Here is a 24,952-nt window from a genome sequence, read left to right as displayed (position 1 = left end):
TCTCCTCCCACCTGCCTAGCATTGTCAGAGGACTGTAACCTGTCCCTGCCACCTCCACCCTGCCTGTCCACATGCCATGCCCCTATCCCCTTCCTCCTGTCCTCCATGGTTCATTTTACTACCACACCCTTCTGCCCTCCCTGGTCTGTTGTGCTGCAACTGCTCCTCCTGCCTGCCCTGCGCGGTCTGTTGTGAGGCCCCTTCCCCTGAACTCTCTTGTCTGTGCCCAGGTCCTGACCCTCCCTTCTATCCTCCATGGTCTTTTGTGCATGCCCCTGCACCCTCCTTCTTGCCCATCATAGTCATTGTGCTGCCACTAACCCTCCCGCTTGCCATGCATGGTCTTCTGTGCTGCCATGGCCCCTCCCACCTTCCCTGTGTGGTCAGCTAGCTGCCCTTGATCCCCACCTTCCCTCCATGGTCTGTGTATATGCCATCATATACTCACTGTTGCTCTCCATGGTGTGCCTTGTTTCTAGTGCCCATCCTGCCTGGCCTCCATAGTCATCTTGCTGCTCCTGCCTAGCCCCCTTGCCCCCAGCCCTCTGTTTCCATGTGTTGACCCCTATTCCCTCCCTCCTGGCTTGTCTGTTCCATTGTAATGCCCCTGATCCGTCCCTCCTGCCCTTTATGGTCTGTTATGCTGCAGCTTTCTCTCCTGTCTGTCCATTATGGTCAACTAGCTACCATTGCCTCTTTCCCCTCTGTTCTCTGTTGTCCATGTGCATGGTCCTGTCCCCTCCCTATTGCTTTCTATGGATTGTTGTGCTGCACTCCCGTCCCGCATGCCCTGTGTGGCGTATTGTGCTGCTGCAAACCCTGATGCCTGCCCCGTAGGGTCAGTTTGGTGCACCTCTCCATGTCCCTCCTGTCCTCTGTTATCAGAGTCCATGTCCCTACCCCAATTCCTCCTGCCTACCATGATCCAATGTACCATACTTGCGAACATTTTGAACTTGGTAAGAGGGAGATTTTGAAAATAAAAAATGGGGTATTGATTTTCCCCTTTGAGTTACATTGAAAAAGAGGAGATTGTAGACAGGAGACAGATCAAATAAAGCCCATTTGAGCTTAAAAACATTGGACGATTCCTGGCCGAAACGGGTCTGTTGGCATGTGTGGTTGTACTACCACTGCCTCTTCCTTCCTACCTGCCTTCAATTTTCAGAGTCCGTGCCCCTGGCCTCTGCCTCTCAACAGTATCCCAATGAACAACTAGATTGCTAACATTCTATATTTATTACGTCAGCTTAATGTAATCAAAACTGTAGTACCTAGAGCATTTCCTTTAGAAATTACATATATGAGAGGGTCTTATTTGCATCAAAATTATGGTTAGTGCTCTAAAAAACTAAAATGTGGACATATTTTCTGAGTTTTCAAATAGCGACAAAGCACTTTTAAATTATTTGTAATCTTTATGTTTTTTTATCCAGTTGACCACTTGATTAAATGTTGCACTTAGGGGAGAGGATGTGGTGTTACTTCCAGAGCTGCAGACTTTGCAACTGGGGAACCAGTTTGGAGTTTCTGCTTCAGCGCAACATTCTGTGAATCTGGTCAAATCACTTAATCTCCCCACGTCTACAACCAAAATGAATTTGATCTTGTGTGATTTAACCAATGCTCATGTAAAGCACTCCAATACCTGACAAGTCTGCACTATATAAAACTGCAAATACACAGAAAATAAAAGTGTGTTGCACACTTCTGTCATTGGGCTACATGTGGGCTACATCTGGGTGATTTTTGTGCTGCATTTGGGCTCTTTTGTCTCTGGTGGCCATCTTGGGAGAATTATTTGTTATGAAGTTTCCTAATTTCCTCATTTACTGCAGTCTCCTCAGTAGGAAATGCTTTCAGTTTTTTACTTTGATTCCATCAAGAAGGTATTCAGATATGTCACACATTTGCCATAAATTCTGAATGTTAGCACTCCAGTTGCTCATTAGATCACTGTAGTCAAGCTACTGCTCACCACGGAAGTCTGCTGCTGGTATTAAAAGTGCATGTTTCAGTCTGCAAATCAGAATTTGTTTATGAAATTGAAGAGGATTTGAGAAGTCACTCAAAATGTGCCCTCATTTTTCTTTCTTAAGCACTAATCATAATTTCTATGGCAAAATGAACCCCCTCATTGTGTTCCTTTTTAAATTAAATGTTTTAAGTGTTACCAGTTTATTCCAATCAAGATGGCTTCAGGTGCCATACTTTTGTCATAAGTAAGACAGTAAGCGCTCTAGTCGTTCTTAAGAACACTCTGGGACATTCTGTCATTGGGCTATACTTGGGCTACATCTGGGCTACATTTGGGCTCTTTTGTCTCTGGTGGCCATGAAAGAAGCTGTTCATCCAGTTGATATAAAAAGATTTATTGTATATAAATGCAGCACAGCAACAGGAACAACAGATGCTTAGACAGCCCCAGTGCAACTGGCTCAGTCTCAGCTCAAGTTCTACAGGATGGTTCCAAATGGAACTAGAATGTATCTGGTTTTCGGACCAAAACAATGGGAGAAACCCATTCAGATGAGTTAATTGGTTCAATTATGCCTTCTGATACCAGTTCTTTTAACATCTCTTTTAACTAGTCTCTTACATTTATTGGTACTGGTCTAATCCTTTGTCTAACCGGTGTGGCATTACTTTTTAGTTTAATCTGATGAGAATATTCTTTAAGTTTCCCCAACGAGTCAGAAAAAACTTCTTTGTACGAGTCTTTTATGAATTTTTCCATATCCTCACATCCTGTAACTGAGATGTAATTATTGTTTATAGACTCATCCAAAACCACCGGTTCCTTAAGTCTTGGATTCAACATTATTCCAAGCTTCCATTGATCCTTCCAACCTAATACGTTTATGCCCTTGACCGCAATATATAGATGTATGTCAGCCCATCTGTTTTTAAAACACAATGATGTTTTAAAATACCCCATCATGTCTATACGTGAACCATCATAACTCACAGGATTTATGTCTGGTGGAAAAATCTTATTAACATCAAAGACCCTAGTAAGTTTTTCTTCAAAATATTGTTTACAAATAATAGTCCATGGTGATCCTGAATCAGCCATGAGATCTAAATCCACATCAGAAATCTGAACCACACACATGGGAGGATTTTTTATGGGAATGTCCTCATTCTCCTCAAGGTTAGCCATGCCACCCAACACAGACACCACAACACCTGAATTTTGTGGCATGTCCACATTACCTCCCTCAGTTTCATCCTGTGCGGGTCCTCGTAATGTACATGAAACTCTGGGGCGATATTGAGTGGAATACTTTCTCTGATCACTGCACATGTTTGCGAAATGACCAATCCTTCCACAACTCTTACATTCTTTTTTTTAGGCTGGACAACCAGCAAATGATGCCATATGGTTTCTGTTCCCACATCTGTAACAAGCCACATTCTTCCCCATTCTATCAAATCTTTTAGAGATATTGAAATTAGTGTTATGGGCTGACAGTGAATTAAAATTATGCGGTTCATTTTTAATTTCATCTTGGCGTTTGACAGCAGCAATCTCTTCCGCTTTATCCAACCTGCTATTATTCTTTACCACATGCATCAATTTTTCCGTTTGTTCAAAAGCTTTCGCTGTCGAAATAGCTTCTGATAATTTGGGATCCCCCATCACCCATAGTTGTTTTTGTGTTTCTTTACATCTCACATGAACTATGATCTGGTCTCTTATCATTTCATCTGAGATGTTACCGAAACTGCAATGTAAACTTAAGTTGCGTAAAGCTGTTAAAATATCATCAAACGACTCACCTTCTTCTTGTACCCTAGTATAAAACTTAAACCGATTCAATGCTATATTGCTTCTAGGTTTAAACCTCTTTTCTATCCTAAGCAACGCTTCATTGTAAACATTCGTTGCTTCTCCATTATCTGCAATGGTTATTTGTGGTAAAGCTCTAAAAACCATTTGTCCCTCAGAGCCTAAGCAGTGTAGCAAAATACTTTTTTTCCTTTCTGCTCCTATCCTCTCCCCATCGATGGCTTTCATGTAATTAATAAATTCTTCCTTCCACCTAGCCCATGGAAGAGGTGGATCACCTTTCGTTTGCAAAAACTTTGCTGGTGGTTCAAACTGCATTTTTTTTTTCTTCTTTCTTCTTCTTTTTTTTTTTTCTTTTTTAAACCAGATAATCTATAAATCCCTGTGAACAATGTCAGTTAGCCCTTGGAAACCCTCTTGTCCAGTAAACTAATACACAACCTTCTTCTTATTTACCTCTTTGAAATTAGAACTAAAAATAAACATTGTTATTAACAGAACAAACGAACAAATAACAACAGGCATAAGCAATTATTTCCTCGTCTTGTGCTGGAACGACAGTAACATCAATAAAAGGGGCACCGAGTCTAAAGTTATAAAGTTTCTCCCCTTTAAATGTTTGAAATTCTTCCCAAAATTGAACTCCAATTTTTTTCCACTTACTAATGTCCATTCCTCGTAATCACCATCGAGTGAACAAAATGGGCAAATGCGTAGTGCAACGCTGTAAAGCAGACCGATTAATCAAGGTCCGTGGTGAGTTTCCTTTTTTTTTTTTTAAACGTATGGTTGCCAAGGCTGTAGCTAACAACAAGAAAAATGGCCGCCACGTAATCCGCGTTCAGCACGTACGTTCCCAGAATTCACTCCGGTTCCCAGAATACATTGCGCATTTACCACGGGAAGGAAGAATGTTTGTTGCTCGTGCAGCGGAGACCATGCGCCACAGTTCCAAGATGCCGAATGTCTATTTCTCGTGCAGCATCGGCTCGGGAAGTCCATGCGCCAGATTTCAAAAGATGCGGAGTGCGTTGCAAATTCAAATCTCGTAGGTACCTAATGCTCGTAATTACCTGGTGTTGTTATGTAACGGGGTAAATCTCAGCGTACAGAATCCGCTTTTACATTTAAAGCATTCCTTCAAGTTGCTTTCCGATCTGGTCACGAATATAATCATTTGTGTTGGTTTGCCTTGGCCTTCCTTTAAAATATCCAGGTGAATGACGTGCTTGAATAATATAAGAAATATTCTTTGGCAGTATTTCAGTTTCGTTATTCCTTCTTCCTTGAGGTTTAAATAACTTCTTCTTCTGTAAATTCTATAAATCATTCAAATTGGGTTCAGGAACATCAATCTTCTGTGCTGCTTCTTAGTGTTGAGAATAATGTTCCTCCGCTCGTCGCCATTGAAAGAAGCTGTTCATCCAGTTGATATAAAAAGATTTATTGTATATAAATGCAGCACAGCAACAGGAACAACAGATGCTTAGACAGCCCCGGTGCAACTGGCTCAGTCTCAGCTCAAGTTCTACAGGATGGTTCCAAATGGAACTAGAATGTATAACAAATGATAACACATGTGGCACTGAGTAAATGTGAGAATGTAACAGGCCATTTTGGGAGACTTATTTGTTATGAAGTTTCCTAATTTCCTCATTTACTACAGTCGCCTCAGTAGGAAATACTTTCAGTTTTTTACTTGGTTCCATCAAGAAGGCATTCAGATGTGTCACACATTTGCCATAAATTCAGAATGTTAGCACTCTAGTTGCTCATTAGATCACTGTAGTAAAGCTACTGCTCACCAGGGAAGTCTGCTGCTGGTATTGAAAGTGCATGTTTCAGTCTGCATGTCAGAATTTTTTAATGAAATAGAAGAGGATTTGAGAAGTCACTCAAAATGTGCCCTAATTTTTCTTTCTGCAGCACTAATCATACTTTCTATGGCAAAATAAACCCCCTCATGTTGTTCCTTTTTATATTAAATGTTTTAAGAGTTACCACTTTATTCCAATCAAGATGGCCTCAGGTGCGCAATACGTTTATCATAAGTAGGACTGTTAGTGCTCTAGTTGTTCTTTAGAACACTCTAGGAAGCTGCAGTACAACACAAAGGAATCAACTGACAGTCTCTGCCCTTGTTGGATGTACATGTTTTACTGAGAATGTCAGACTTCATTCTCACATGACGGAGAAAGATAATGTGAATTTACAGAAAATATGCTCTCAGTTTAGCTTATAGATCACCTTCCAAACCCCTGTGGGAAAAGCATGAGAAAATAGTTCTCTCAAACATGATTCATGATATCACAGCAGAAGGCTTTTTCACATGGTAAAATCACCTTAGAACACACCACAATTCCTAAAATGAGTATGGTACCATCAACAAATGATTTATAATGTAACTAAAGTCTTAAAACCTTCTATTAACTGCAATGCTTTTTAATGAGGTGCTATCATGTATATTGGTCCCCAGATGGCTGCCAACACTTCTTGGATGAAGTACTGACAGCCAATCAGATCTCACGATGAGATATGTGGTTAGGCTCCGCCCAGATATATCTATCTTTTTAACTCTAATTTTCTCAGGAACTACTGAACGGATTTACACCATTTAAGCAAAAGCACGAGTCTGAACTGAGGACTACATCTTTGCCAAATTTGGTGTAATTCCGTTCAGCAGTTTGGGCTGTAGCTGCGTCAACAGGTCCAATGGGAAAATGCATGGGGAAAACACGTTTTTGGACCCCCCCCTTTTTTCTCCGCCCCGCTTGACGAATCACCGTGAAAGTTTCAGGATAGGAGCGGACCGGAGCTGGCCAAAAGTTAGGAAAATTTCGAGAAGATTCATCAATCGGCGCCAACGTTATTTCAAATAGAATGTTGCGGATTTCCTATGGAAAATAGGTCCCAACTATAACTACCTACTGGCGTCTGCCAGTAGGCAATATATATATATATATATAACACACACATATATATATATTATATATATATATATATATATATATATATATATACACATACATACACACATTTGAATGTTGTTCATTTGTCATCTGGGAAAGCCTTTTTGGTAGGCAGTGACGCATAAATAAAACCCCATGCCTTATTCTGAGAACCGTGCTTGATGTGATTCATTTTCTAAAAGTGAAATCCCTTCCCAGGTCGTGTTTTGTTTTTATTGCTTTGTCATTTTTCAGCCTCCGTGTGGGAGGGCGGTATTTACTATTAATTGGGAGTGCGAAGCACTACAAGTGTGTGTGACACAAGTTGTTCTTCCTACCCAGCTACCGCATAAGGAGAATCCTAGCATTGTGATTAGCCCCCTGAGGACTGTTTGAAGGTGCCTAAATACCAAACCACAATGGGGACACTATTATTCCCTATTAGGTTTTTTGATCGAGTATTATGGACACATGACATCACTGTTATTGGCGAGGCGTTTTATATAACTGCTGTGACTCAATGTTTAATGGTTTTCTTTTTTTAATAATTATTTTTAAACATTCTATTTTGTGCAGTCATACTTGTGCCCCATAAAGGGTCTTTGATCTGAGGTTTATTTTTATTGTTTGTTTTTTCTCCCCATTAAAGGGGAGGGGTGCAATTAGTGTGGGGGGACAATAGGAGATCTAAGCGTCAGAGAGCATAATAGTCAACTTGTCAGCCATATTGAAAGCAAAAAACAAGCGCGACTGATAAAATAAATAACAGATAAAGTAAAAAATCTTAAGAAATATGAAGAAGAAAATTATTGTGAAAGAAACTACGGTTGATGATCATTCTACATGGGAAAACAAATAATTATAAAATGATGACTGCCACCTCCTAGGCAAAATAACTATTCATAGCCGGTGCAGCTGCAAATGGGTGTGCGCCAGGCAAAAAAGTCCAAGAGACTCTTGTAGTAGAAGCTTGGAGTCGTCACTTTAGATCTCCTTTGTTGGGCAGCACCTTGCCCTGGGAATTCCCTTCTGTTTCCAGCTTTTCAAACTGGAACACTTACACTGGATCACATCAACTTATCTTTTCCGAACTATTTCTGACTTAAGCCCTAATGAAGTTCTCGGTTGAGAATGAAACGCGTTGGCTGAGCTTAATGTATTATTAACACTTAGAGAATATTTATTGGAAATAAAGACTTTTCAAATTACAAGAGTATCTTGGACTTTTTTTGCCTGGTGTACACACATTTGCAGCTGCACCTTTCATGACCATAGTGGCATCACGTACTGGCTGGTACCGGGGTTTCAGTGCGCAGGAACTTTGGAAATTTGGGAAACTGATGTGAGGTGCAGAACCATCAGTCTGCCGTTATACCTTTACTCTTTAAACTATTCATGGCCTTGCATGCACTTGACATCAAAGGGAAGGAGGAAAGACTGATGGCAACGGCGGCCATATTAAAATGTCCCAGCACAAAGACGATAGAAAGGAGAAGCATGAGAGTATTCCAGTCCTCTTGCCAAAATGTGTCTCATATTTGCAAGATAGGAGGACATAAATGCTGGTAAAGCCTGCCACATTAAAGGAACATAGGGAGAGCAACCAGTTGGCAAAAAACTGATAAAAAAAAGAATCATGAGAAAACAAGCATTTACAATGCAATGTTCTCGGCAATATTATAGGTAGAGCTATTGGTATTGCTCATTATTTTTTTATCATTTTTGTATCCCTAAATAAATGGCATTGTCATTAGCTTTTTTTTTGCATATGTGATACCTATTGCATTAGCAGAGAGAGAGTGAGGTAGTGAGATAGAGAGAGAGAGTGAGGTATTGAAATAGAGAGTGATGTAGTGAGAGAGAGTGAGGTAGATAGACAGTGAGGTAGTGAGATAGAGAGTGAGGTAGATAGAGAGTGAGGGACAGGCAAAGCGGTCCATGCAGGAACGAAGAAACATCTGTGGAGCCAGGACAGGGAAAAAGGGGCATTTGTGGAGCTAGGGTAGGGAAAGGGGCATTTGTGGAGCTAAGGGGCATCTGTGGAGTCAGGGTATGGAAAGGGGCATCAGTGGAACCAGGAACGGGGGCTCTGGGGGGCCAGGGTAGGGAAAGGGGCATCTGTAGAGCCAGGGTAGGGAAAGGGGGATTTGTGGAGCTAAGGGGCATCTGTGGAGGCAGGGTATGGAAAGGGGCGTCTGTTAACCAGGAAAGGGGCCTCTGTTGAGTCAGGGTAGGGAAAGGGGCATCTGTGGAGCCAGGGTAGAGTATTTGTGGAGCCAGGGTAGGGAAAGGGGCCTCTGTGCAGTCAGTTCTCTTTTGGACCGGTCAGAGGGATGGAGCCTCCTAGAGATAGAGGCATGGCACGGGTCACTCACAGAGACAGAGGCAGGCTGTGCCGGAGTCCATTCATTGAATGGTCTCCAGCAGCACCAGGACCCCTCCCATCCTCCCCGCACTCACTTGTCCTTCTCGGTGCCGAAGATGGAGGCCAGGTACTCCACCATCTTCCTCCGCTCAGCAAAGCTGGTAGTAAAAGAGGCGTACTAACTGCCAGCCCTGCTTCTCGTAAGCAACAACTATAAGTCCAAAGCACGTGTTTACGCACCACTTGCAGGTTTTCAAAACACAAATAAAAGGCTTTTGACATTTGCAATGCCAACAGCTCCAACTCCAGCAAATGCGAGACCTATTGGATTGCAAATGCAATAGGTTTTGCCTTTTTTAGAGTTAAAGCTATTGACGTTGTAAATGGCAATGTTTTTTACCCATGTGTTTTGGTTTGGAGTGTAGTGGATGTATGAACAGAGAAACAGCTGCAGCTCTGCCTAGAGGACCTACAATGAGGAATTACAGACGGGACCAGAGAATCAGCTAGCAGCACTGTCTAGAGGACTTAGAAAATGAGGAGTTACTAATGAGACCAGAGAAGCAGGTAGCAGCACTGTCTAGAGGACTTAGAATGGGGAATTATCACTGGGAACAAATTCACAGCTGCAGTACTGCACAGTAATCTTGGAGGGTTAGTAGGGTGGTCAAGCAGTGGTGCGGGAAAGGAGAGGGCATGGTGGATACAGCACAGGGAGATTAAGTGACAGAACTGGAAACAAAGCTTAATTTAATTTTAATTAAACCACATTAAAAAGAGCTACGACCTCGGAGGCGTGGTGTGTGCGACTATGTTGTAAATTATAACAAAGCTAATTCTTATAGGTGCATGAGTTTTTAATAAAAATTATTTTACATCATCAATTAAGTATAAACATCACCGCTGTTGCAGTGACTATTCGAAATGTAATCATTTCCTCATAGGCTTTATATAAAAGCAGACACCACCACCAGATAAATGAATTCACAGTTCCTATGGGTAAAGCACCATGAAATTTGCTATATAGTTTTATAGGTATTGGTGGGCTAACCAACTTTGTGATCATTTGGTGCTTTTATAGAACATTGAAATTATGTGGCATTGTTCAGATACATGACATCCATCGTGGTATACTGTGTTAAAAGATCTGTCACCACACAGTTTGATCAGAGCAATATCATTTATTGACAGAAAACTCTGAATGCAATAGAAGACTAGCACACAGAAGCACTGCAGGTGAAGCAGGGACGCTGACAGGTGAGCGATTCTGAAACCCATCCAGGGTGGATGTAAGCAACCCAAAGCTAGGGGAATTGAAAGTGATGCTTCATCCAGATGTTCACGTAGATGGGTTATATGAGGAATGACGTGTTATTCATTTTACAAAACAGTGGCCATCATTTTTGTTCAAATAAAAAAAAAACGGGACAGTTAATGACGACCCTGAGGTGTTCCAGCTGAAAGCGACGGTAGGGGGTCTCCTTTGGTGAAGCCAAAGGGAGGCAGACAGCAAACTAAGAAACAAGACTTCTAGCAAGGGGGCTTGCTACTCAAAAGAAATGTAAATATGTGCAAGAGTTGAACCACTAAAAGGAAAGACTGCTTGGAAGCCAGGACAGGCTTCAATTGAGGGAGTCACACAAAGCTTCACGTTGAATATAAGGGTTTTATCAGCTCAGTTCTGGAGTGTCGGCTCCTACCAGGTCAAATTAAAATCTCACTTCGAAACTGGTCTGAACCTGTCTGTAGACTCATGTACTTTACTGGCAAAAAGACTGATCGATTTCTCCACAATGGCTGTAAAAAGAACCCTGCGGGACTCCACATCACCGATCCCCGTTTACATTTGATGTTTTGCTTCTTCTGGATTTCCCTAAGCGTATTTGTTTTCCCCCCCCCCAAGATGTGCTCCTGTATTTGTTCATGTAACACATGACTCTCGCATAGTGAATACTGTACTGAGTCAACACGTGTCCGAGTCATTTCAGGTTAGCACATGTGTTTATATTGGTGCACAATTGAGAGCTCTGAAGCTGAGGCAGCAATCAGTTCTCATAGTACTACCAGTCAGTGGGTCACAGACGTGTACATAGTACATGCCCATCCACATCTTGGCCTCTCTGCGGAGCGATGGACGCATATGTGGCAACTGTAATTATGCTTTTTTGGCCATGGCCCTTTTATCGACCCGTCAACTTTTTCATCCCACTTAAAGCATTGCCAACCAGCAGTGCTGCAATTCAGTGCTTACAACACCCGAGTTCCGGGACCCCATACATCCCCGGAGTGTCCTCGGCACCAAGCCTGCCATCCCCCGGCACCAAGCCGCCCACGCCAACCGAGAGATCATGTGCAACGTCCGAGCACAATACCGGAATGAGCATGGGCACTACACTGTGTGCACGGGACGGGAAGGATAGAGAAAACCAGGGTGGAGGGAGAGGAAGGTGATGCCCTGCAAGCCTCTCCAATATCCGACCCACCCAGAGAGAAGGTGGGACGTAGGACTGCTGCTTGTGGAGAGTAAAAATCTAAGTGGAAACCAACCATTCAGGTGTCCGAAGTCTGACCCCTGTGCCGTCCTGTAATGGGTGTTCTGTGGCTGAACGCCCCTGCTGCCTCCGGATCTGTGGAGGACGGGATGTATCGGGTTACCTGCTGGACTAGCCTGTGCGTGCGTTGCCACCCAGCCTGACTGCATCAACGAAGCCAAGATTTGGATGTTGGCGGCCGGGCTAAAGACTGCAGCTAGCAATAGCGATGTGGGAGGGCTGTGCTCTTGGCTCACTAGCCGCCGGGTGCCATGCCCTTTCGCATCTTGCTGCGCTACCGCAGGCTGCCCTCCATCACTTTTCCTAGCTTAAGGAGCACTCCCCGATTAAAACGGGGGTCAGCTATGAGAAGCAGGGGGTGGGGGGAGGGGAGGGTCGATGAGGCCGCTTCCTAATGGATTTTGTCGGCGGCGGTGTGCGAATGGCATCGGATTGCGGGCAGCAGCCTCTGATCTGCGCATGCATATGAGCGGGGGAACGGAAAAAGGTCTGGACAGAGCTGACCGCAAATACAAACAAGATGGCTTACCTTACTCGTGCACAACAGCAAGAAGATCCTCACGGCCAGACGATACCTAAAAAATGGCGGATGGAAGCTCCAAAACTTTTTCGGATTCGGGGGCTTGTTCCTGCTGTTCTAAAGAGGGCGTGGCTAAAAAGTGGAAAGAACAGCACGGAACACGCCCCCGAATCTGAAAAAGACGGAGCCTATTTGGAGGGATGGCTCTCTCCTCCAATGGCTGGCCTCTGTTTAGGAAGCCAGCCAATGAGGAGAGGCAAAAAGAGAGGCGGGCTAAAGAGCCACTCTCAGAAACATTAAATCTCCGACTTCCGGTTCTGCCTTCGGCAGACCGGACGGTCCTCGACCTAAAAATGAAAAAGATTCCATCAAAGCAAGAATGCTTTGTAACGCATGAAAACAGTAACATGAAATGAAGATGAGAAAAAAGGCTACCGGCATTAGACAGCAAAATCCGGTCTAGCACTCCAGACGCTACATAAACAAGCATTGGCATAGCCAATTGGTCTCGCCTTTGGGACATTATAAATGTTTAGCCATGCAGCACATTATCCTGGTAATAATCTGGCCACACAATTTTACTCCCTATGATGTTTAAGGACGCGATCCCTGTGTGTCATGGACAGAAACATGCTTTGTAATGTACCGTGGTAACACTGGGCTGCAGAAGTCAGTGCAGACTATCAGTCTATGCAGTTCGACCAGTGGAGATTTCGGTCAAAAAAACCATATCTTCCACTCATGTAGTAAAATGCAGGCATGTGCTGATGGTGGCAACATGTCATACTGTAAGTACATCAGCCGGAACATGTGAAGTATTCTAGAAGAATCCCCCACCAGGGACCTGTCAAGAGCTTACCCCATTGCTTAATGAGCTGACAAGTCACTAGTGGAACAAACTCGGCTCAGCTCCTGATTTAGGTGTGTGCCAAACCATCATATTCAGGGCCCCTGGAACTGTGCGGCAGGGTACGGACAAATTATGCGGCAGGGTTGACTAAATTAAGTGGCAAGAAATGGCAAATTATGTGGCATCATCCGGCACATTTTCTGATAGGATTAGTTCATTTTTCTGTCTTTTTTTTTTACACTTGATAACGCTGTATGGACATAGGTTGCACCTACTTAGTACCAGTTTAACACACGGACCCTGATAATACCTTTACCAAAACCAATACACACTGTGGTGGGAGTAAAAGGCAGCAGTTTAATAAACAATTCGATTTTCATGGCCCCCTCACAGGCGGCATGGCAAAGATTTATTCACTTGAGGTGCTGGCGATGAAGTAAGTAATAGTTTTTTTTAGTCCAAGTTCCCTAAACCCTGTAATGGGCTGACGTAGCTACTGCCCCTTTAAACACCAATTGTCCCTTGCCTTTTTACCCTCAACAGCACATCCACAGCCCCCCACAATTCATTTAGAGCAAGGCGATTAAACATGCCATGTCTCCACCCACACAACACCGCATGCAGCCGCGTAATTGGTAATAATGCAGCTCAACGAGGCAGCCTTATTAGGCCAGGCAACAGAACAGAATGCCATAAACAGCAAGTGATTTTGCGCTACATTAATACAGTTAATGCGCTAATCTAAAATATTCCACCCAGCAGCTGTGCAGCGCCCAACTATGAATGTGCAGTGCACTGCAGACATTTTTTTAGCAGTTCTATAAAGCGCGAACTCGACACAAAGGTATCAGAGCGCTTTACTTGAGCACCAGTTGCATTACAGTCGGACGCATTCATTTTTAGGCACGGGGAGATTAAGTTATTTGTCCAGAATCACAGGATGTTTTGAGTCTCCAGCCAGACTCGAACCTGGTCCCATAGATTAAAAGTCGGCCGCTCTAGCCGTTAAGCCACACATTGCCAATGAGTGGGCAACTTGACTCCTCTTGGCGCCTGCCCCACATTCACGTTGGCACCCATCCCCTGAGAGTAAGAATGATAGCAGCTTGCTGTACAAATGTTGAGGACAAGACATAACACCCCGTCACCTAGGATATATCGTTTTGAGCTGAAATGCTGTTGAAATGTGTGTTTACTTTTGCCCAAGATGAATACAACAGTCTGTAACACTAACATCAAATTGCAAGCAGAAAGAGGATTCCGATTTGAGGGCACTCCAGACGTACCACGTGGTGTAAAGGCGCTAGGCTACTGTCAGCAGTGCAGCTGCTGTTTGCAGTGATGCTGTGCCCCCAGAGCGTGAGGTGGCAGTGCACCCTGATTCTTTCTGCCCTTTACTATCCAACTGGCGGGTGAGCAGCCTTTACCTTGCGTGCGGGCTATTGGCGTCCTTGCAACCCGCTGTCTGGGTTAAAGGTCACAGGGTACTTGGAATCTGACTAGGAGGCCATGCCCTCTCATAAGCAGACATAGATATGACGTGCTTCTTGATTTTGCTTTTAAAATCAACTAAAATTTTAACTCAGCAGAAAGGAAGGAGAAGGAATGTCAGGAGCCAAGTAGGCCTGGTGTTAGTGGCAATGCAGCGATAAACCCATGGCAGCAGGCAGCACAGACTATCAGTGTCACATATACAAACCACGCACTTTGAAACCATTACGCCGGTCCACCGTTAGCTAAATAAATGGAGGAAAGAGCAAGACGCAGATAAGAGAACGCATGTCTGCTGAGCTGAAACAAAGCACAAATGTTTTCAGCAAAATCGCGTACACAGTTTTAAGACCAAAGAGAGAGGATGTGAGCAGATATAAACAAACAAGAGCTCACGCCAAGAGAAAAATAAATCAGCGCGGCTGCGCGGTGACTGCGACAATTAGAAACATGATCCCGAACAGATGGCGCACCTGCTTGTAACCGCAAGCCTTAGGCCGTGGGCGGATACATTTACTGGGAAAGGTGGGACATGCACCATTGCCCAATTGTGTGCTGTCTTTTCCTGTCTTTTTGGAAAGACGCATGCAAAGCCCAATAGAAATAATGCCGGAAAGAAAAAAAAAACACGAGCGTGTGAAAAGTCCAGAGTGATTCCAAGAGGTCGTTTTCCTAGAGCAGCGCATGCACGCTGCACTAGGCTCGACCTAAAAAATTAAATTAAAAAGAAAAAGATAAAGGATGGTAATCAGGGCCCTACAAGAATTGTCCCATGAAAAGATGAAAAAACAAAGTGATAAATACATCCCTATAGGATTTATTTCTGTAAAACGTTGCCGTTGTCTGTATTGGAGCGCATTGCTCAACCTAAGATAGTGATGCTGCTGCGCTTACTTTACTATTTTGTTAACATTCCAGTCTACTTGCAGAAATTCTAAATTATGCTTGCGTGCATGCTTGGTGACCTCATCTGGCACGGCACCCGCCGCCATGTTATGTTGTTGAAACTGTGCCTGCCAACGGATAGGGATGGGCTGAGGGCACCTAACTCTGAGAATTATTACCTTGCTGCTCAGTTGCAGTAGGTGGCACGGTGATCTGGATGACACGGCGATGTTGCCGTCACCTCCGTGGACATTGGAGCACCTATTATATCCCTTTCACCCACTAGACCACGCTACCATTCCACCCATGTGACTTGTCTGTGGTGCTACGCTGCTTCTGCCTTACTAATGCCTTGGTACCATATGCCCCCCAGCTCCCGCTTCTTAGTGCGCCCAGAGGGACTTTGTACTTTGGGAAACTTCTTCTCAGACACTGCACTCATCCCATTAGCTGATCTGAAAGAACAAACCATTCCCCCCCATACAACTCCATTATGAATACTCCACAAGCACGCTGGAGGCTGCTGTAGCTTGAACTGAGCACGTATCAGGTGCTTCAAAACATACATCTGCTGGGCACGGGGCATCATTTGATCACGTGGTTCCCCCAGGTGCTGCATGAGCATATCTGCCTTCCCCTTCGGACGCTTCGTGATCGGTGGAGCAAGGATCTGGGTTGGGCATGCGGCAACCCGCAATGGGCCACAATGCCGGCCTACCCTCCCACTGTCACCCAGAATGACGATTCAAATTAATAGGGCGTACTTCACCTCCATGCAGATTAACTAGTTCTTTGACCGCATACATGCCTCCTGCCCCTGCATGAAGGTGCGGACTTTGTTCATATGCTTTGGTCTTGCCGTCTACTGACTGACTACTGGTTGTCTGTTACAGCCCATCCCTCCCACGTCACAGGGTTCCCTTGCTGTGCACCTGGGGCATGTGTGCCCTTGTCCTGTTTCAAAGTCCCCCCAAAAATAGGACAGTCAACAGAATCATCGACCTGACACTTCTCTTAGCTAAGTGGGGAATCACACGTGCCTGGAAGTTAAGAGCCCTTCCTCTGCCGCTTGCTTGGGCTTGATCGGTGGAGGTGTGTGTGACAACAGAGGGTACTGTGTTGCAATCCAAGGAGGTTCTAAGTAAGTACCCGATCTCGGACCAGTGGGTTGCCCTGCTTGAAGCACTCAGATCTGGGGTGGAGGTCTCCGACCTCCTCTCACCTGACCAGCTTTTAGTCCCACTTAGCCCAGAGCCTGCTTCTCGGACCAGAGCCTCTAACCTACTCTCTACTACTGACATCTCACCTGCTACAGTGCCAGACTGGAGGTCGCTGCAGGACTGACTCCTAACCTCCTCGTCAGACCTCCCCGTCACAGTCATAACCATATGAACAGACACAAGTCAAATCCATTTATTCCTGCCCCGCCCCCTTTTTCCCCCCAGTTATTCTCTCACCTGACTTCGCCCCTTACATGTCATATAGGTGTTTTGCTTGTATTAATTCTTATCCTATAACGACGATGGATATCCATGCGCATGCAGGTAGGTACCAGATGCCTTTGTGCGCAGGTCATGTGCACCTCTGCTCTTCACCCAAAATATATCTTCTCCCTGTTCTCTGCAGCCGTGCTTTTGCACTTGTCTGTGCCACTCACACACCTTTTTGTTATGAAACTAGTACACCCTGTGCACTGTTACTCTGCTCCTGTTATTGTAAATACCTCATGTCATGAGTCGTTGAATTAATAATAATGTTTGCAAAACCTCAATAAAAACACGTTTTAAAAAAATTAAGCGCTTATAAAAACTACAATACAAAATATAATACTGTAGATTGTTATACCTTAATTCCCTCAAGTGCATCCTCTTCTTAGCTGCTCAGCCAGAATGAATGTGATGACTGCGTGGAATGTTGGAATGCCTGATGAGAGGGAGAGCGGAATGTTTGTGTGCCTGCTTGTGTGGAGAGAGTGACAGTTGGAGAGAGTGGGCTGAGCAGCAACCATGCTGCTCCTGGTGGGGCCATCATCTAGACTAATCTTGTCATCTACTGAACTACCTTGTACCATCTGGTACCTGTAGTTTCCTGGAAGTGGACACTAGGACCTGGGGATGGGCGATGGCCAGGAAGGTCATCGGACACCACATCCGGTCAGGGGGCGTGGGGACACACGGACAAAATGAGGGCTGTGGGACAGCAGGAAGGTCGGCGGACGTGCGATCTGTATACCAGATAAATAAATTAAGAATTACAAAAGCATACCAGCGTGTTGTAATCCTTGGCTGTGGAGCGACACGACAACGGCCGACGAAGGCGGGATCGGCGTCGAGGCGACTAACGGAGCCCACCCGGTCGCGACGATTGATTCGGAGGCAGGAGCCCACCCTGGTCCTGAGTGCCGACTGGAAGACATCGGTGTCACCCGGTCGCGAGTCGCGACGACCAACTCGGAGCCAGGAGCCCACCCTGGTCCGGAGTGCCAGCGGAGAGCACAATCAATACGAGAGCCCACCCCGGCGATAAGAAACTGAAGTAAGCGGAGCGCGCGAGGAGCAAGGCGGTTGAAGAGCTGAGGGAAATAAGAATCTCGCGCGCGTGAGTTCGACGAACTCTCGCAAGAATAGGCGGCCATCTTGGAGTCAGGCAAAGCGAGCCAATAGGCTTTCAAGATAGACGGCCATTTTTAAGTCAGGCAATAGTGGAAAAAGCCTGAAAAACAAAGGAAAATAGAGGAAACGAAGGGCAAAGAAGGTGCAATAAAGGAAAAATAACAAAGAAAGGCACACAAACTTCATTTGAGGACACAAAAAAAAAAAAGGGGATGAGTGACGAAGACTCAAAGAGCACACAAGCTGTGTTCCACAGGCCGCTACCATTCAGCACATCGGAACCTCAAGCAGGCATCAGATGGGAGAGATGGATACGGAAACTGGAACGCTACATGCGCGCAACAGACGTCGTAGAAAGTAAACAGCTAGATCTGCTTGTAAACCTTGCGGGGGACGAAATAGAGGACTTGCTCCTGACATTCCCGAGTGACAGAACGACAGACTAAAAAGGCGCCTCACAGAGAAATTCAACCCCCAACGCAATATCGACTTCGAGAGGTACACGTTCAACATGGCGTGCCAACAAACAGAAGAAAGCATGGATGATTTTGTGACAAGACTGTGGAAATTGGGGACATATTGCTAATTCAAAAAGTTCGACAACGAAGAAGCAATACGTCTACGCCTCATCGAAGGGTGTCAGTCGGTAGACTTCAGAGCACGCATTCTAAAGGAACCAACAACACTTGAGAAAATATTAACGATGGCTCGCACAGAAGCACGGGCCACGGAACATGCCAAGCAAATACAGAGAGAAAGGAATGGCAATGGCGCATCGGGTCACGGAAAAATTCAAAAGAAATGACAACAGGGAGCAGCCACCTCAAGAAAAACTAACAACACGTGCTACAGGTGTGGCCTTGAGTTTCCACACATCGGTACATGCCCAGCCATGGGCCAGAAATGCAGAAAATGCAATAGAGACAACCATTTTGCAAGTACGTGCATGAGCAGGCAGTTCAGGAGGGAGAGGGGACGAACAGCCAGACCAAGGATGACAAGCACAAGACACGCCCGTCCGAGGAGTCGGACGGAATGACAGCGTCAGGGAAGAGAGGCTATACCTCATGTCCGACGCGCCCAAAGATGGAAGACAACAAGAACACATCCAGCTGGTGGAGAAACAGCAAATAAAAAAAGGACAGCCACAGTAGACATCGAGGTTGGACGCCATAGAGCGAAGTTCGTGCTCGACAGTGGAGCAAAATGCAACATAATGTGCATGTCAGAGTACATGAAAATGGAAACAAAGCCAACACTGTCACCCTCGACTGTAGATGTGTTCACGTGGGGATCAAAGAAACCGGTCGAAAACATGGGAGAATTCACTGAGACTCTCACATATAAATATATGGCATGCCAAGAAGAAATACACGTGCTGAAAGGGGACATTCCAGCACTGTGTTTGCTGAGCAATGTCACAGCACAGGTTATGGGGCTACTGGCCATGACGAATCACATGACCGGAAAAGGCAAAATACTACAAGAATATCAAGGAATACTTAAAGGTCTGGGAAAACTAAAAGGCAAGCAGATTACGCTACACATAAATGAAGCAGTCAGACCTGTGGCACAGTACCATAGGAGAGTGCCTATTCATCTGCAGCCGCAAGTGGAGGAAGAGATAAACAACTTACTACAGCAAGATATAATAGAGTCTGCAGACGGTCCGACACGGTGGGTGTCACCGATAGTGGCAGTTCCGAAGAAGAACACCTCCAAAATATGGATTTGTGTGGACATGAGAATACCGAACACCGCCATCTCGAGAGAACGTCACCCGGGGCCTCATCTGAACGACATGATAAGCCGTCTGACAGGGGCGTGCAGGTTCTCAAAGCTAGACCTGTGCAAAGGCTATCACCAACTAGAACTGGGTCCCCAGTCGAGATACATAACAACTTTCTCCACACACCTAGGACTGTTCAGGTACAAAAGACTAAGTTTTGGTATCTCATCAGCGGCTGAAATATTCCAAGAGACAATAAGACAGGTGATACGGCCAGTACACAACAGTTTTAACTAAAGCGATGACATCCTAGTATTTGGGAAGTCTGACGAAGAACATGATGGTGCCCTAAGGCAAGTGTGCAAACAGCTGGAGCAGGTAGGGCTGACACTGAACGGAGAAAAGTGCGAACTAGGGAGAAAAGAACTTGTATTCTTCGGACACATATTTTCAGAAAAAGGAATGAGGCCAGATCCCAGCAAAGTAGAGACACTACAAAACACAAAGTCACCGACAGATGTAGCAGAAATAAGATCATTCCTGGGCCTGGCAAGCTACTGTGCCCGATACATACAAAACAAGGACAGAAGTTCATATGGTCTCAACAATGCAATGAAGCGTTCGAGGAAATCAGGAATGCAGTGATGACTGTGGAGCACCTCGCATACTTCGACCCTCTGCTCTGCACCGAACTGACGGTTGATGCAAGCCCAGTAGGGCTAGGCGCGATACTAGCACAGCACCTGCCAGGAAAAGAGTCACCAAGGAAAATTGTTGCCTATGCTAGCAAAAGCTTGACAAATATCGAGAAGGCGTACTCACAGCCAGAGATAGAAAGCTTAGCGGTGATATGGGCATGTGAGCACTACCACATGTTCGTGTACGGGAAGCGGTTTACCATCATTACGGACCACCAAGCGCTGGTAACAATATATGGCAACCCAGTGGCAAAGATGCCGCCAAGAATTGAGCGCTGGGGCATCAGACTAATGGACTACGATTTCACAATTGTCCACAAACCAGGGAAAGAACATAATCCGGCGGACTACATGTCACGACATCCATTACCACATGCCGAGGAAAAGGCCTCAGTGGCAGAGGAATACCTAAACTTTGTGCTCAAACAAAATACACCAGCACCAATAACATTAGCGGAGATAGAGAGAGGAACTGAGGAAGATGTCACTCTCCAAGTGGCCAGAGAAACAATGAGACAACAAAGGTGGAGACATGTCAACAACAACTGCATGTGGGAAGGAGGAGTAAACAAAGAAGAGATGCTGGCACTGCAGAAGATAAGCGGGGAACTGTCAGAGACAAATAACTGAATAATAATGCGAGGCACCAGGATAGTGATGCTAAGTTCACTACGGCGCCAAGTAGTTAGCATCGCACATGAATCGCACAGGGGCATCGTCGCAACAAAGAAGCTACTGAGAGAGAAGGTGTGGTTTCCTGGACTAGATCGTCTAGTAGAAAACACGATTGCAGCCTGTCACCTCTGTCAAACAACAGACCAGCCAGCAAGGAAAGAACCTCTGCACATGTCGGAATTGCCAAGGGCTGTATGGACGACACTAGCAGCTGACTTCTTCCGACCGCTAGACACAGGAACTTACTTACTGGTGATAATGGACGAGTACTCCAGATTCCCAGTTGTGAGGCCAGTATCATCAACGTCAGCAGCAGCTACTCTACCAATAATAGACGATATATTTGCAGCGTGGGGCTCACCAGAAACGTTGAAGACAGACAATGGTCCCCCGTTCGCAGGAGACGAATTCCGTAAGTTCATAGCCTACCTTGGAATAAAACACAGGAAGATAACGCCACTGTGGCCACAGGCAAATGGCATGGTCGAAAGGTTCATGGGAAACATCAAGAAGGCAGTTCAGAAAGCGAAGCTGTCACAGATATCGTTGGGCCAAGCGCTATGCCAAATGCTGAGAGATTACAGAAATACGCCACATGGGTCCACAGGAAAATGCCCGGCGGAGCTGGTACTGGGGAGGAGAAGCAGAACGAGGCTGCCGCAAGTAGAAGGACAGACAGCATCAGGGCACGACAACATAGCAGACAAGACAAGGAGGCAAAGAGAAAGATGAAGGAATATGCAGACAGCAAACGACACGCCACCAGGTCGCAACTACAAGAAGGAGACACTGTCGTAGTGCGACACAAACAGCAACGGAAATCTGACAGCATGTTCGCCCAAGAACCATTGACGATAACGAAGAAAAAAGGAACAATGATTACAGCAGAATCGGAAAGCAAACGAATAACGAGAAACAGTTCACACTTCAAAGGTCTAAAGGAAGAACTGGACGAAGAGCAAGCATAAGGCACCGAAGAGACAAAGAAACTGGAGCACTATGGAATGGGTCCAGCAGGCAACACAGGGCCAAAAGAAGACCTAGACCTGGAGACAAGGCCGAGAAGAGACATAACGAGACCAAAGAGACTGATAGAAGAAATGTGATACATCTCTCTGGGCACCATTCCATGTGTCACATCTGTACATATCACCTTACATTACATAACTAGAGCTCGTCAAGATGTCGCAGGTCTGAGAGTTGGCTAGTATTTGTCATCACATTTTGTGACAAAGGGGGGGAGATGTAGTGTCCTGGAAGTGGACACTAGGACCTGGCGATGGCCAGGAAGGTCATCGGACACCACATCCGGTCGGGGGGCGTGGGGACACACACACGGACACAATGAGGGCAGTGGGACAGCAGGAAGGTCGGCGGACGTGCGATCTGTATACCAGATAAATAAATAAAGAATTACAAAAGTTTACCGGCGTGTCGTAATCCTTGGCTGTGGAGCGACACGACAGTAACCAACTAATAAACCCCTACTTAAAATATACCTCAAGGCTAGGTTTGGAGTTTCTTACAATTCATCCTTTCAACATAGATCTCAATGTTGCAACACTTTTCTCCTTACGATAAAGTGTCACTCCCAGTATTACACGAGGCATGAAAACAATGAAACGTTACGCATATACATAAAAAAAATTGGCAACTATGAACAGACTATGCCATATGCATTTTTTATAGTACTTATTCAGAGCAGAATATATGCATGGGATCACTGTGAATAAAAATACTGATGGTGAGGTACCCTGATAGCCACACCAATAAGAAGAGTCAGTTACATCCAACCACACAGGCAACCTTTCTAAGCACCCAAGATCTATAACATTACTATGCAGGCTTTGCTTTCAGAAAAAAAACTTCAACAAAAACGCCCTTTGTAGTTTAACAATTGGAAAATGTAAGTTTCACTAACTTTTCTGACACTCGGAGTTCACTTCAAACTACATAGGCTGCATGAATACATGTACAATCCTGCCGATTAAACAAATGTTTATTTTACCCGAAGTGTGGCTCCAACCTGGTCCGCTGATCCTATCAGAATAAGTAGGTACATGGGCTGCACTTTAAGCCAGTCACCCGATCACACCTCCTTCTCCGCATTGCCAAGAACTTTCTCTTACGTGGGCGGATACACACTTAACCCTTTCTCTTAGGCGTCTCCTGTTTGTATATCTGACTCAGTGCCTGCCTTTCGCTTCCCACTCTAAACTAACAGTCACAGTATACTTAGCTCGTCGTGTTCCACTACCTTCTGCCTCATCTCCCCGGCCAATCGCCACGGGCCCGCTGTACCCTGCCGTGTTGGATTGGTTGGAAGACAGGTTGAGCTAATATAAAAGAGAACAGTGCCAGCGGCCATAACGGTTTGGGAAAGGAAGCTAGGGTCAAAGTAAAACGGCGAAGGAACGAGAGAACGAAGGTTATTGGGCAGGCAGGCACTCACGGCTACACTTCGTTTTGAATCCAAACGTCTTACATGTTACGTGTTATGCTTTATCCTTAGACACATTCGCTTATTTCACTTTCCAAGCAATACTGTGCAACGTCAAATATAAATCACAGGGGTATAATTTTTAAAGTAGCCAGTTTGCTAGATTTTAATATTTATCGTTATGTGGCATTGTCAGTCAATATCCACATAGGCTAGATATATATTTTAGTTGATCTTTGAGATCAAAGCACTGTCAGTTGAGGCGTTCTTTCGGGAGTCACGTGAGAAACTCTTCTTTCCAATAGGAAACGAGCCCACTCTTGTCCCCGCCCCTTCACTCTTTTCACCACCCTCCTTGCAGTGGACTGGACGTCGACGCTCACGTACGGAAATAGACCTTTGGATGGAGCAGTTGCTCGGCAACCAAGGAAGCGCCAGCACAGGCAGTGACTTGCAAGCATGTGGTCTCCATGGTTTCTTGGATATGCGTGCATCTGCGTTCAACCATTTGGGAGCACAGTTTACGAAGAACCTTGACAGCTCTTCTGACAACTACCTTTGACGAGTGCAGGCAGTGCCGCCTTCGTTGGCATTAACAACTCTGCAGATATTCTCTGACGGGGAGAAACTTACAGAATGGCGATATTCAGGGTCCTTTAGCTCTCGCTAAGGCGGTGAGTACACCAGTATTGCTCTATCCTTCATTACCAGACGGATTACACTGGTTTCGTAGTACTGGTCGGGGTGACCTTTAAGACGGCTTTAGAGAACTGCCCGCCCCCAAAACAATATCCTACATGATATACATGAATAAAGGGGCTTTTGTCAGTTGGCTTTATCCACTGTGCTGTTGAATTGTCATTCACATTTTGCTTCCGCCCACCATTGAATTACATTTATTGTGTCAATTAATTAAGATTGGTAAAAAAAAAGTACATAAAATACAAAAATAGCGAAACAGCATTCAATCACAGTGCATGCACTATTCTGACAATGTAAGGTGCAGGACCGTGTGCATCCAAAGATGATACTGTGATGTAAGTCAATTTATGAGATGTTCCAAGTAAGATATATCCATGCAAAAGTGAAAACGCCACAAAAAACTGGTAAAACACTTAAACAAATAGTTTATGTATAAAGTAGACTAAAGCTTCTATTCTCAAGGAATGTTTACTGTGTTTGCTTGCAGATTATTAGAGGAAAATATCAAATCCATATACTTCCCCAAACGAGCCGAGTTCATAGGGGATCTGGTTGTCAAGCTGAAATCCAAGGCATCCTTTCAGGTTGAAATCCCATGTTTTAAAACCGCAGCTTCAATAAAGTGCGTCGTGCAGGTAAAAATTCAGTACAACAACAAAGCAGGTGAAGCATGGGCTCTCTCTTATAATTAC

General features: G+C 45.0%; 2 protein-coding genes across 2 annotated transcripts in view; one reads left to right on the top strand and one right to left on the bottom strand.

Annotated features, from left to right (window-relative positions):
* LOC146858038 (uncharacterized) overlaps positions 1–23,383 on the bottom strand; it is a 271,763-nt gene extending 248,380 nt beyond the window's left edge. The window contains exon 1 of the mRNA XM_085648815.1: positions 23,127–23,383. The gene's annotated coding sequence lies outside the window, so the exon portion shown is untranslated. The remainder of the gene's footprint in view (positions 1–23,126) is intronic.
* A 628-nt stretch (positions 23,384–24,011) lies between these two features.
* The window catches only part of ANKAR (ankyrin and armadillo repeat containing), a 1,190,398-nt gene continuing 1,189,457 nt past the window's right edge, over positions 24,012–24,952 (top strand). Inside the window, exon 1 of the mRNA XM_085646861.1 lies at positions 24,012–24,232. The gene's annotated coding sequence lies outside the window, so the exon portion shown is untranslated. The remainder of the gene's footprint in view (positions 24,233–24,952) is intronic.

The sequence above is a fragment of the Triturus cristatus genome, chromosome 3_2 (assembly GCF_964204655.1).
Source record: "Triturus cristatus chromosome 3_2, aTriCri1.1, whole genome shotgun sequence".
Taxonomy (NCBI): domain Eukaryota; kingdom Metazoa; phylum Chordata; class Amphibia; order Caudata; family Salamandridae; genus Triturus; species Triturus cristatus.
Note: the sequence above shows the minus strand (reverse complement) of the source record. Positions and strands in the feature narration are given on the sequence as shown.